Source organism: Cajanus cajan, chromosome 10 (genome assembly GCF_000230855.2).
Source record: "Cajanus cajan strain Asha chromosome 10, NIPB_CcT2T_4, whole genome shotgun sequence".
In the NCBI taxonomy this organism is placed as follows: Eukaryota; Viridiplantae; Streptophyta; class Magnoliopsida; order Fabales; family Fabaceae; genus Cajanus; species Cajanus cajan.
In genome coordinates, this window is record NC_138526.1 from 47,059,131 (window position 1) to 47,074,604 (window position 15,474).

A 15,474-nucleotide genomic window follows, 5' to 3' on the forward strand; every position below is an offset into this window, starting at 1 on the left:
AATAATTTTTTTTTATTCCAAATAATATTAAAGATAATTTAGGAATTTAATATTTTTTTTTTTTAAAAAAAATGTATGTATAAAAAAATGAAAGTGTATATATCATCAACCCTCTTCGTATCTTAAATTGGGAATTGTAACCAGCCCATTATTCTGATGGATGGGCTACATATCAAAGGCTCACTTTACAACATTTGGCATAATATAGTCCCAAATCCGGATATCCCAATGTTGAGGTCACTTATTACATATTTAGTCTAAAATATTATCTTTTAATTTATTATAGGAATAATCATAAAGTAAAAGACATGATTATTAATTAGGAGAATACATTAAAAAAAAACTTAAGAAATTAAAAATATCAATAGTTTTGGAATAAAAAAAAAACTAAAACTTAATAGCTTTGGATACAATTATCAATGTAATATTGACAAGTTGTGGATCTTTGGTTTGAAAATTTTCTGACTACTTGACTAATTACCAATTGTGAGTCACTTAACATATATCATCACTCCCAAGTCCTATTTCCTTGGCCATTTTAATTTTGCAATTTAACATGATTTTGTATTCAACTTGGTTATTATTTGTCCTAAACTCAAAGTTAATTAATATTTTTATTACTACTTCGCTTAGACCTTCAATAATGACTCCTAACCCTACTATACTTGAAATCTATTGATATGATCCATCTTTTTAGTCTTTTTGTTCCTCTGATAAGGATGTCAACTAATCCACAAAATCAACAGCACGTATGTTATGATAGAGGTTCCTGATATATACACCTCTTTTTTTTTTATAAATACACCTCTTTTTTGAAAAAATAATTAAAATTTTAAAATATTCTGAATTCTTTAAATTTTTTAAATTTTACATTCACAAAATTTAATTTAGTACTTTTTTTCCACATATCATTCTTCTTTTTTTCAATTTTTACATGCACTCCCTTTACCTTTTTTTTATCCTACCTATTTTGGTAGCATGTAAAAATTAAAAGAAAAAAATGTGAGAAAAAGAAGAAGAAAGTAGCAAATTGAAAATTGAAAAGGAGGTGGATATATCATGAACCTATTTTGATATCTATTTGGGCCGTTAATATTGTACAACACTACCAGGCCTGTAACCTTTCACTATTCCTATATTGCTTTCTCCCTCATTTTTTACTAATACACTTTTTATTTTGTTTTTGAATTAAATATTCTTCTTTTAAAAATTAAGTTCTAAAATTTATTTTATTAATGGACAAATAATAAAACAATTTGGTTTCTAAAATGTATTAAATATAATTTGAAAACTGATTTCCAAAATTATTAATATCTTAATATGTTTAAAATTAATTTCTAGAAACCAGAAACTAATTTCTGAAATTTTCATCATTATAGTTATTTTATCCACAAATTAATAATTAAATCCCTATCATTATATTTAATATTAGAAATGAAAAGGGTTAACAAGATATTATTTTATTAGTCTAAAAATATTAAAAAATTATAAGTGAGATTTGTCTTTATTAAGGAATGAAAATGACACAATTTTATAATTGTTAACAAATTTAAATTAATAACAAGGAGATCATTAGAAAAAACATGTTACCAACATTTTCTTAAAAAATACTACAACTTTCTATAATTATCAGAGATGAAAATAGGTTAAATGTAGTTAGTTTTACTAGATCTAAACTTGATTGATTTTTTTTTGTCATAAACCTTTTCTAAAGGTACGATCTAGCCTAACTAAAAGTTTAACCCTAACCTACAAATATATTTAAAATTTTATTTTGTAATAATTTAACGTCAATATAAAAGTAAAAAATATGAAAACTAGATTTTATAAAAATGAATCAAACTTGGAATATTAACATATTTTTAAGGTATAATATATAACTAATGATGATAACTTATCTAAAAATACATTTTATAACAAAATCTCTAAATAGGACATAAAAATATCTTTAAATAAATTTATAAAATTTACTTTTAATATAAATATTTAAAAATAAAAATAAATGAATGACTTTAATACATTGTAATAAATTATATTATAATAATTAAAATAATAAATGTTTACTTATTTTTATGAAGATAAGTCAGACTAATTAATATACTTTTTAAATAACCTTTTTATTTAAATAGATTTAATAAAAGCCTTGCTGACTTATTTTTTAAAACCTAGACTTGTTAATAGATTACACCATCGAATTTTTAAAATTAATTTATCTATTTTAGTTTCACAGGAGAGGGAAAATAATAAAAAGAAATGAGAGAGAATATGTAAGAATTGATTTAATAAAAAATAAGTAAAAAATAGAATAAAATTTATAATTACTTGATACAATAAAATTAAGGGATAAATAAAATGAAATTAATATTTATAATTATTATTTTACCCTTTCTTTACAATGTGATTTGAATTAATATTTTTTTTACATAATGTTATAGTTTTATTCATCGCTTAAATTTATAAGAATTCTCTCAATGAAAAAGGTATTAAAAATAACATGAAACTCACATCTAATTATCCATAATTCTCCTTAAATACAATCTACTGTAATTGATTCGTGTTTCTATTAAATCATCTTATTGAAAGATAGGGTAATAATTAGGTTAGATTTATGAGGAAACCGTTGTTTTTTCTTTTTGTTGAGACTTGAGAAGGCGTAATGATTATGAGCAGTGAGGCTCCCGTGGCTTGAGGTTTGAAAATGATAGTGTGAATTAATGGAAACGAAAAATACAAGAGCATCTTCCATCTCAATTTGGACCCACGTCTTTAGACGCTTTCATGTCACTAGGCAAATGAATGAATGGTCAAGGTCACTGAAGGATCGTCCAATGTTCCTTTTTCTTAATTTTCTTTCTTTATTCTTTCTTCAACCTACAACACATTTACATTACACACCCTATTTGTCACCTACACTACACATGAGAATCTTCTCCATCAACCGATGTCACAATTACTAAATTTTTAATATTAATCTTAAACACCTTTTCTTTTTCTTCAATGTACGTCTGCCCAATTGAGTTCGACTTTAATTTTTCATTTCAAGATCATTGGAGATTATAACCATGGGAATGAGAGACAAATAATAAGCAAATTGTTCTATCTCAATTATATTAACATCCATATTTCTTTAAAAGTATATTAATAAATATTAATTTATTTAAATATATTTAATAATGTTAATAATATCTTAATTTTTTATTTATTAAATAATAATAACTATATTTTATTTAATATAAAATTTATAATTTAAATAAGTCAATAATTATATAATTTCAAAATATTTTAATAATAATAGTATATAAAATACGAGAATATTATCAGTGCTAAATCATCCATATTATTATCAATACTATAATTAATATATATATATATATATATATATATATATTATAACTTAATAAAGAAATTCATGATTCAATGGTTACGGGTTCATTTCTCATCTTTTGAAAACCTTTTAATCTTATTTTTACATAATACATTATGTCATGTCGGTATTTGGATTATTTACTTAAGTAAGTATTATGTCATTCATAAATGTCATGTCAACAAAAATTAATAAAATTTTTATGAAAGGATTAAAATTATATAAATTGCAATACTCAAGACCTAATTTACTCTTATGAAACTAAAGAAACAAAAATCGCATAATTGATAAAAGAAAGATATTCACAAATAATAATCGATCAATTATATTTCGATATAAAATTAAGATTATAAATATGATAATAACATTCAAAATCAAGAACTTGTACATATTATTTAATTTTTTTTACTACAATAGCAACTCTAACATTAATCCATCATTAGTATTTTTAGGAGGTGACTTCTAATTAACCCTCAGTCTAATATTTTCAAAATATTAAAGAAATAGGAGAAAGAAAAATTAATGAGAAAAAAAAAGTCATTCAATTAGTGTAAAAAAATGGTCTAGCAAAGAAATAAAAAAAAATTAATTTCATACCATTTTATTTCTTTGTAAATCAACGTGAAAATTCAATGACACACACACTTGAAAAGGTGTTTATAATTGATTATCAAATATTTATAATTAATTATCAACACTTATTTACAAACAAAAATGGCTAAGTTGTAAATTTAATCAATTAAATATTTAATTTAATCTTAAAATCATAACTTTAATGAGCTTACAACAGTATTCAAAGCGTTTTTATTATACATTCAAAATTCATATGTAAGTAAGAATTACATTAAAATTAATGTAAAAACAATTAATCATTACTTTCACTAATACACATTTAAAATACACACATTGAATCTAAAAACAACTTAATTTCATGAGTTTATAATTCTTTACTCGGTTGATTTTATAAAAAAAAATGTATTATTTATTTAATTATTTTCAAAATAAATTACTTTTCATCATTCTTCTCTTTTTTAATTTTCTCAACTTTAATTTTTTTACCTACTCCGATCTGTGTGTGAAATGGAGTAATAATTAGAAGAAAAAAGAAAGTTATAGTAGATGAATAAGTGGCGTGTGTATTTTTGGAAGAATCGTGTTGGTTTAAAGTTTAAACCCTTGCCAGAAATGCGTGGGAGGACAGGGCTACTTATGGAGCATTACATTTTACATGGCAAGAATAGTACGAATGATAGATATTAAATGTATAGCAGTAGGAGTAGCATGTTAAATAAATACATGTTTTAATATATTTATGAGTGTAGTTTATTTTGCAAAGAGAGTGTGAAAGTGTGAAGGAAGAGACAGGGTTTGACGTCGAGGTGGGAGGAAGAAGAATAGTGGCAGTGGCGTGAATAGAGGGAAACCCTAATGGCAAAAGAAATGAAAAGAAAGTGATTGGAAAAGAAAAGAAAAGAAAGATTGACAGTGACATGCACGCACTGAAAACTGTTCCACGCTGCGTGCGCAAGGAACTGGAATTGGGACTGGGAGGGCCTGGAACCCAAATGCAAATGTGGAATTGTAGGGTACCTATTCTAACCATCTAGGCTTTCTGTTCTGTTGTGACCTCATTCTATCACCTTGTGCACTTTATTAGGGATTGTTCCTTTTGTTCTCCTTTTTTTTTAACGCTCTATTTTATTTTCTTTTATTGCTTAATTTTCGAAACTTATCTCTTTAACCGAAAACATTGATAGAGAGAAAAGTGAAATTATTTGATTGAAAGGAAATGATTCAGAATGAGAATCAATTTTTTTTTTAAATTATTTCATTTGAAATAGAATAAAAAATATATTATTATTATTTCGATAATAAAAAAATTCTCACTTATTGTCTATTTTTTTTTAAGGATATGTTGTACATTTTTATCTTTTTCATTTTGATCTTATTTTGAGTGAAAATTTATCAACATTGATATGATCATTATAATTAAGCTATTTTCATTGAATTGTTTCTTTAAAAAAATGTCTTAATAGGTTAAAGAGGACGAGTGTTTATAAATTATTCTTAATCTTAATTTTTCAACGATGTAAGATTTTTAAGTATATTAAAACAAACCTCTCAATCAAGGCTAAGAGATAGTTTTGAAAAAATGTCTCTTTGGATTAAAGATGGAGTTCTTTTTTTTTTTTTTTTTTTTATAAATTACTCTTAGTCTTGATTTTTAAGTAATGTAAAACTTTTAGATATATCGAAATAAACCTTCCTATCGAGGTCAAGGGATAAGAGTGATATAGGTCCCCCTTTTAGCTCCAATGTTCTGCTCGTTTAGGGAGGAAGGTATTTATAAACTACCTTAACCTCAATTTTCAAGCGATGTGAGACTTTTAGACATATTAAAACAAGTTTTTCAGTCGAGGCTAGGGAACAAGAGTGGTCAAAACCCTCCTTCTAGCGTTAATGTTTTGATTATAAATTTGTTGATATTATTAGAGTCACCACATTCAATATATTACCCACTTTAACACATATTGGACAGTCATAATTTTATTCTTGAAAAAACGTCTTAATAGGTTAGGAGAGAATAATATTTATCAATTACCTTTAACCTCAACTCCTAATAAATGACAAAATATTTAAATATATTAAAACAACTTTTAATAACTATACATTATTTCTAATAACAATATAAACAAATAGGATAAGTTTATTATTTTAGAGTTTGAAATTTATGATTTAAAATTTATTTAAGATGTATTTATTAGCATTCATTTATGTTGAGCAACAAAATAATGTAAGAGCACATTTATATTTAAACATGTATTGGAACATCATAAATGAATAAAATAAACATACACACGATGGTAGAAGATGAAATAATATATAAGTTCAAATTTTGCTATTTCGGTTATAATTTATATATATTTATATATATATATATATATATATATATATATATATATATAATCTTAATTCTATTTGAATTATTGATTTTAATTTAATTTTTTTTAAGTAAACTCCTTAGTATGCTTCGATTAAATTGAATCAGTATTTCAGTCAATGTACTATATTGTTTTTTTACAATTAAACAACATATAGAAAACTATATAAAAAAAACACTATATTAAATGTTTTGTCAGATCAACAGCATTAATATTGTTGTTGAATATATTAATAGTAATAAATACATAGAGAGAGAATGTTTTTCATTGTATCAACACAGAACACTATTATTATTAAGGCATGTGAATGGGTGAATGTAAATTCGAGCGCGATTCTATGAGATTGAAGATTATTTTTTATTTATATATTTTTTATTTATTGATTTTGTATTTGGAAGACATAAAATTATTATTATTTTCTAATATATTTTGTATCATATTAAAATAAAAGGTTTAAAAGTTTAAATATAAAACTGAAAAAGAATAGGAAAAATGGAGAGAGGAGTAACTGGAGATTACGTCACCTGGAGATTGTAGGCAGTTGGGGTTTGAACTTTGAATGGACAGAAACAGAAACAGAAACAGAAGGAATAGATAGAGTGAGAGTTGAGTTATGGGGTTTCCAACCAAACAAACAGCTACTGCAGCTGCAGATCTTTTGCTTAACGGCAGTGATAATTCACCATTTACCGATAAATTCAAAAGCTGATCACACTAAATTCCTAGCACACACAAATTCTAACTCATTATTCTCTTCTTTTTCCTTCTCACCCACCCCAAACACACATTTCTTTTCCTTTTTTTTCTCCAAACCATGCTATTTAACTTAACCAAAAGAGGATTTTTTTTCTCCTTCCCTTATCAATTTTGGTCTCTTTTAGTAATAGTAGTATTTTTTTATAAATATTTCTAGCTTAAATATAACTTTTTCACGTAATTTAACATTTTTATTGACACTATTTTTTTTATAGAAATTATTTATATAAAATTTAAACATTTCATTTTTCTATTTTTACAATCAGAATTCATTATAAAAACTTTGCCACGAGTCAAATTAATAAAAAATGACATCATCATATATTAAGTTAGTATAATGTTATGTTATATATCATACCAATAATAGTGTCACATTACTAAAATAATAAAGTGAAAAAATTAAAGAAAAAAAATCAATTTATAGAAGTGTCATATAAATTAAAATTTAAGTAAAATGATAATTAAAAAAAAAACTTTTTTTTTCAATTTTTCTTTATTCACACTATAAAATCACTTATAAATTTTTTTTTTTAACTCTCTCACCGCACACCATTCCTTCTTTACACGTGGTTGAGAAAACATCATTTTCATTTTTGAGCTGTTTTTATGTGAACATAATACTTTATGTTTTTTCTCTTCTAATTTTACATATATTCTGAATGATGTCTATTTTTGAATTATGTGTTAACGAAAATGATATACAATTTCATTTTGTATATAAACTTCTCCTTTAATATTTTCAAAAGCATAGGATAAATATTAATTTTATATAACTAAGTTTTTTTTAATATAGATTATATTGTAATGATTTAATAAATAAATATTTTTAAATGTATAAATTATATGTTATATATATATGTGTGTGTGAGAGAGATAAATTTATTCATTTTATTAACTATGAATGACTATATTATGTGATAACGTTTTTATAGACTTCTCTTTCAAGATAATTCTTTTTAGTAAGAGGGTTTATAATATTTTTTTTAACTTCTTACCTATCTTATTTGTATTTATCATATCTATTTTATATATAAATTCAATTTATTAAATTATAATAATTAAAAATAATTTTATCTTAATATAAAATAAGTTAATCACCTATACACTGACAGTGTAAATTTTTTTTACACTAGCAACTAATTATATCTTTTAATTGTGCCATGTCATTGTTAAAAATAAATGTGTTTACAGTGACATGACACAATTAAAAGATATAATTGGTTACCAATGTAAAAAAACTTTATACTAGTAGTGTATAGGTAATTAACTCATATAAAATACTTTTCACAAATATAATTTTTTTTCGTGTTCAAAAATATTTATTTCTATAAATTTTAATCTAATATAGCATATACATTGAAATATAGTATTTTTATATGTAAAATATATTATAAATTATTATATTAGCCTATACAATGTATATGCTAGATATTTATTATATATAACTAAAATTTATAATTGTAATGATTTATTATGATCCTTGCACTTAAACAACTTAACAACAAACAACAAAAAACAAATACATAATTAATTCTAACTAAGGAAATCACCACACATAAAATGAATATTTGATAGTTACTATAAACATGAATATTTACATATACTAACAACATGATTCATGTATATTTATATAATTGTATAGTAATCAATATGATCAAAATATTCCTAAGTGTTAGTTAAGCACGGCTACATAATGACTACCAAGAGGTAGCCTCAAAAGGTAACATTGACTCTGACACCACAAGGTGACCTCCATTGCACATTTTCATAAACCTATCCCTACTATGTTCTTATATGATTATCGTAGTTCAAATCATATGGAAATAAATAATGGTAAGCTAGAATTCAAAGAGTCAACATAAACAACTCAAATTATGAACAACACTCATATTATCACATTTTTCAACTAAGTCCAACATCACCACACCGTTAACATTTGTCAACTTTACATAGGAATAACAAGGTGCATTATTGCATCTCATATTTACCCAACATCAAACATAACAACTCATTATACTACAACACAATAACACAATCTCAACTTAAACAATACAAGATCACCACATTTCATCACAAATCAACACCACATATGAACAACACAACGAAATTAACACATCAAATGCACAACAAAGCAACTATATGTGTCGTCACGCATTTCAACTAATAAATCTTTTACAATATAGGTGAACAATCTAAATGACTTAACTCAATCGAACCAATCAACACATATGCTCTTTTTGGCCTTACTAAATCAATAACAAATTTGGATATCGATCAATAAAATAGACATGGTTTCTCAGATGTCAACACTTAAACTAAAAAAGTTTGATTTCAATGTTAGGATTAGTATAATTGAGTATAGGTGTACCATAACCTTAACATGCATTATCAAGACACTTATGGACTTAGCCACTAACTATTCGTAAGGAACCATACAAACTCTCTAGTAGTTAGTTAAAAGTGGTAGTCCTCGACTTCATACTTTACTCCATATCGATTAAGGACTGAAAGGAGATTCAACTTTCCACTTCAAGGGTAAACTTTCTAAGAAAGGTTTTCAACAATCTGGATTCTTTGAGTATCACAACACAATATCCACCCAATGAGATATACAATTTTAAAACTTTTCCTTTAGCCTTAGATCGATCAACACAATTCAACTTCTAACACCATGCCTAAATGCTTAAAGCATTAACATCATTCATCATCTCAACAGCACAACAATATCATACATATAGCATATTCAAGACAACTACTCAATTGAACAACATATAACCTAATTCATCTTTCAGCTAGTATCACTCATAAATGTTGTCTTCATAGATCAATGTATATAACATGAACAACATTTTAAATCAACATACAACTTTCAACTTTAACAACATGAATATAATTATTCATATTACAACTTATCATCATAACTAGTATATCAACTTACAACATACAAATTTATTATTAATACAACTATAAAACAACTTAAAAATGACATACAACTTAAGTAAGTTATAATAATAGACAACTTGAAACATTAGGCAACTTATCACAGTAAACAACTTACAACAATTAAGCAATCTAAATCATCATCATAGGTCAAAATATAATGAATTACACTCAATCTTCATCATACATCATGTAAATAACCACCAGCTAGCTGAAAGCTATTGCATTAAAAATTATACATCCAAAAATGTATTTTTTCAAAATTTTCGTAAGCTTAAAATGGTGATGCCAAAATTGCCTTGACTAGTTTTTTTTATAATATTTATTACTCATTTTAACATGCTTAAAATCATAGTACCAATACTGTCTTGACCATTGCTTCTTTTGTTATACTTGTGCTAATTTTAACACAATTTGAACACAATAACATGCATTGAGAGCCACCGTATATAATCAATTATGATAAATCATTGTCTATTTGGTGATATATTGGAATGTATACCAAAATAACATAATTGAATTATGTAATTGATATAATTGATTATGCAATCGTCTTAAAAATACCATAATGCAATATAAGGTAGGATAATCCATTATTTTGAGTAGTATAGTCGATTATGTTACCGATAATGAGAACGCATATTTGAAGAAAAAAAATAATATAGTGTAAAATAATATCCATTTAAATAACTTGTTTTCGAATAAATTTTTAACTATATAAAATATAATTTATGTGAGACCCTTCCGTTCATTTTTTTCTCCTTCCCTCTCAACCAACCCTTACCTTCACTTTCACTCTATTCGTTCCCCATTCTCTCACTCACTTGCTTGATTCTTCTTTCCTTATGGTGATCTCTGTGGTTGAAGGTGCTGATTTAGAGTAGACGGAGCTTGCTGAGAACCGAAGCCATCTCATCTTCTTCTTTTTCTCCTCCGCCTTCTCGGAACTCGGATTTCTTCTCCACTGAGGTAAGGGAAGCTAGATTTGTTGCTAGTTGTTTGGATTTGAGTTTAGAAACTCATGTGCTGGTTGCTTTTAGAAGATTGATGGTTTGATTGATGAAAAATGTGTTTTCAGGTTTTTTGGGGTTTTGATGAAAATTTGGAATTTTCATGTTTTGATGGTTGCATGTTGGTAAAGCTGTGGTTTTTGTGTTGGGTGATGAAAATGTGGCGCTTTGGGTGGTTTGCATGTGGATTTGCTGGTTGTTTATGCAGGTTTTGATGAAAAATTTCGAAGTTTGGGGGTTGCTGATTGATAGGGCGCGGGGCGCAAGGTTGTGTGCGTCGGACGAGCTTGAGCATGGAAGCCCCTGGATGGCTCACGCTGGGCGTGGTTGGACCGCGCTAGGTGCGATATCAGTCAGGGACTCACCTTTTTGGGGTTCTGGTATGGCGTTAGGCGTGACTACGTCTCGCCAGGCGTGGAGACTCCCTGGGAGTCTGTGCCAGGGGTGGCGCAGGGCGCAATTGGTATTGTGTCGGGCGTGAGACCTTGGGGAGGTCTCTGCCTTCCCTGCGCCGAGCGTGAGTTTGGTACGCCGGGCGCGTGAGGCTCCTGAGAGCCTCTGCCTTCGTTTGCGCTGGGCGCAATTGGTATTACGTTGGGCACGTTTGAGCCTTGAAGCTCCCTGGTTGGGCCACGCCGGTGCAACCATGAGTGTGCCGGGCGCGAATGTGTTCTTTCTGTATATGCTGGTATATGCTGATACATGCTGATATATGTTGATATATGTTGATTTAAGCTGTTAATGATGAATGTTGTCGAGCTGAGTGATTATTGTGTTGTGGTGTGAGATGTTCATGTTGAATTATGATATTTAAGATGTATTGTTGTAAAAGTTGAGCTGTGCCGTATGTTGTATGTCGTTAATGCTACTATGTTGTGCTGTGTTGAATGCTGATATAAACTGTTGTAGGCCGTAAGACTGAGCTGTTGTAGGTCGTATGACTGAGCTGTTGTAAGAGATCTTCGAGCTGATATGCGTGACGACGCATTGTTTGTTTAATGTTGTTTTTGCTGAATGATGTGAGCTGTATATGTGATGTGTTATATGTTGATCTTGCTGAACTTGATGATGCGATGATAAGCTGTAACTGTTTATAATTTTTGTAATTATATATATATGTTGATTCTTTTCACTAGCTTACCCTTGTTGTTTCCATGTGATTTGGACTGCAATGATCATACTATGTATGGGAGCAGAGCAGGGATAGGTTGGTGTGTTGAGGCAGGTCTGTAACTAGCAGATGGAGCTGATGTTTGTTGTTTTTGGCTACTTAGTGTAGCTATTTTGATATATGTTGTAAATTGATTTGAGCCCGAGGCTAGACATATGTGTATATATTTTATATTTATATATGTATGTTCTATTCAGCGTGGTGTTGTTTGCTGTGTGACGGTCAGACGGGTCGTTACAATTTAAAATTTTCGTATTTTTTTTATTTTTTATTTATCTAATTTTATTCTATTATACAACTATAATTTACATTTTATTTTTTACTTTATTTTTTATTAAATCATTTCTTACATATTTTCTATCTTTACAAATTATTCTTCACCACCAAACAATGCATTAAAAAATAATTTTGTTAATTTTATAGGAAGGAGTTTCGTTTTACGTAATTTGCAAGGTTGTATTGTGGGCATGTATGGATATCCATCCAATCAGCATTAATAAGAGAAATTGTATGTTGGTGTTATGGCTGAGGTGTGGACAGTGTCGTACATAGAAAACCAAAACCCAAACCTGACCCATCCACGTGGTTCAACAATGTGTTCACTGCTTATCAGGTTTCTGATTCGGGGCATTTCAACAGCCAAATCGTACGCATTAAATATGCCAATTTTGATATAACATTAGCTGTCACCATCTTTTACTACGGGCCACGGCACATCCCATCTTCTTCTTTTCCACTATTCAATACAGAGATAGGGTAACATTACTTTACTTGTGTTTTTTTTCTTCAAATTATGTACTTCTACCGGACACTTATCTCGCTATTCTATTACCTATGCTAAGTTTCTAAAAAAAATCTTGTTAAATAACACCTAATTAAAAATAATTTATTTTTTAATAGTGACAAAGTAAAAAATTTAGTTCAAAAGGAGTAACAATTTGTTTTAACACTTACATAAAGAAATTCTAACATTATGAATGATTTATCAATTATATATATATATATATATATATTTAAATGTCAACATGACAATTTTTATTTATTAATTTATAATAATTTTATACTATTAATTAATTATAATCACCCTTTATAAGTAAGTAAAACTTTATATTTGATTAAATAACAATATAAAACTATTTTATATTATCAATACATCATTATTAAACTCTTCGAAAATTCACTATTATGCAGTGTAGATTTAATATAAGATAAAATAGATAAATGTAATATTTTTCTATGTGGATTAATTATAATGAGTTTTTTTATTTATATTTATTATAATAATTGAGTTTAATGGTGATATATTATCATCCACTCAAATATATTATTGATATAAATTTTTTATTTATAGTAAAAGTTAATAAATTACCATATATGAATGTTTGTGATTGGATGATATTGGACATCACTCGTTTTTTTTTCATTTTTAATACATATTGAATAATTCGTTAATTCATAATCTTTATAAATATCTAGTTGGCATGAAAAATAATCAGTTGGATTAATTAACTCAGTCAATAATTGATGAGAAAATTTATGTCACATAATTTTATTCTTTATTTAAAAAAAAATTGATCGCACAAAATAGAACACACGCACGCGTATAATTAAAGCAAAATTCCAAGAACGACTGTTTTCGTTAGAGTGGTTGAGAATAACTTAACATGACCGATTATAGTATGCTTATTGCCTAGTTTGGTGCATTCATGCATCCTAATTATTTGTCACTTCAATTTAACTTAATACCATATAATTATAATCAAGTACTTAAAAAAATATGTTCTTTAATTAGCATCTCCACCTTCTACCTATCGTGAGTGTTAAGAATTCAAACGGTAAAACCACCATGATGATGCCCCATGTTGAACTCCCCTAGCTAGTTGCGTCACCATTATAATCTCGATCGATTTTTATGTAGTATATGGTTTATTTTTTTTATTCAACGAAAAAATATATAATAACATTTTACATAGATACTAATTAAAATCATAATTTCATGCTTGTAATAATTTCTTTGAAGTGCAGTAGCTTCTTAACGTTTCATGCGGGAGGAGGGGAGGGCCAGATCTGTAATTTCAACTTTTGTTATGGCCTTGAGCAAATGAATTATTTTCATCATTAGATCTAATTTCCTTTCTAATCAATGATTAAAGTATGTCGGTGCATCCATACTAACAGGGACCATGGTAGAATTAGAATCAGTCCTAAAACTCACAATTTGAAAGGACTTGAAGTCAAAAGAGACCATACTTAAGACCAACAAGTGGTCTTTGAGGGTGATGGATTTATGTTTCTTAAATAAGGAATCTCGAGTTCGAATTGTGTGATAATTTCTGGTACGTATTTAATCAAATAATTAATAAGTAACATTGAATGGTAATAAAAATAAAGTGGAATGAAACAATTAAAACTGAATGATAATTTCAAATTTCCAGTTTGTATATAATTTTAAAATAAAATATTTTTTTTATCATTCAACTATATAATAATAAAAAATATTTTTTTTTGGGTAAAAAAAATGGTAAAATGGAAATATATTTCCATTGTGATAAAGAGTCAATGATATACTAGAACTATTAATAGAAGCTCACCTAGATAATTATTACACAGACCTGGATCACAAATAGTTTTATCCTCTTGACGCTATTGCTAGCCCCTAAGTGTTAGGGGACTTCTATTGTATAAATATTAATATAAAGTAATATAAATATTGAGAAATATTATTATGTTTCTAAAACATTATTTTAAAATATTGTCTTTAATTACTTAAAATTTATTGTAAACATAAAAGGTCTCATACCCTATTTAATATTTTTTAAATGACTTTTAGTTTCGATTTTTAATCCGTATAATTTTACTTAATTTACCTTTAAATTTAAGTTTTATAATAAATCATTTTAGTCATTATACTTATTTATTTATTTATTTTTATAATTCAAGGTAATTTTTTTTGTCTTTATATTTATAGTTTTTAATTCTTCTAGTCGTTATTATTGTTTTTTTTAACGTTGTCTATTTTATATTAATGTGAAAAACATATCTCTTGATATTTTGTGTCTTTTTTTTGTGAGACCTCGCAAACCCTCCCTCTCTTTTTTTCTCATTTCCTTCCCTTTTTCACTATTACTCTTTTTGCCTCACTCTCTCTTTACCTTACTCATTCTCTCTACTTCTTCTACTCACTTGGCTGTTCATTCTCTTTTTCCTTAGGTTAAAGGTGCTGGTGTGCGGAGCTAGCTGAAGCTTTCCTTCTCCGTCTCTCTTTTCTCCGCTCGTTTTCTTCTTCTCCTC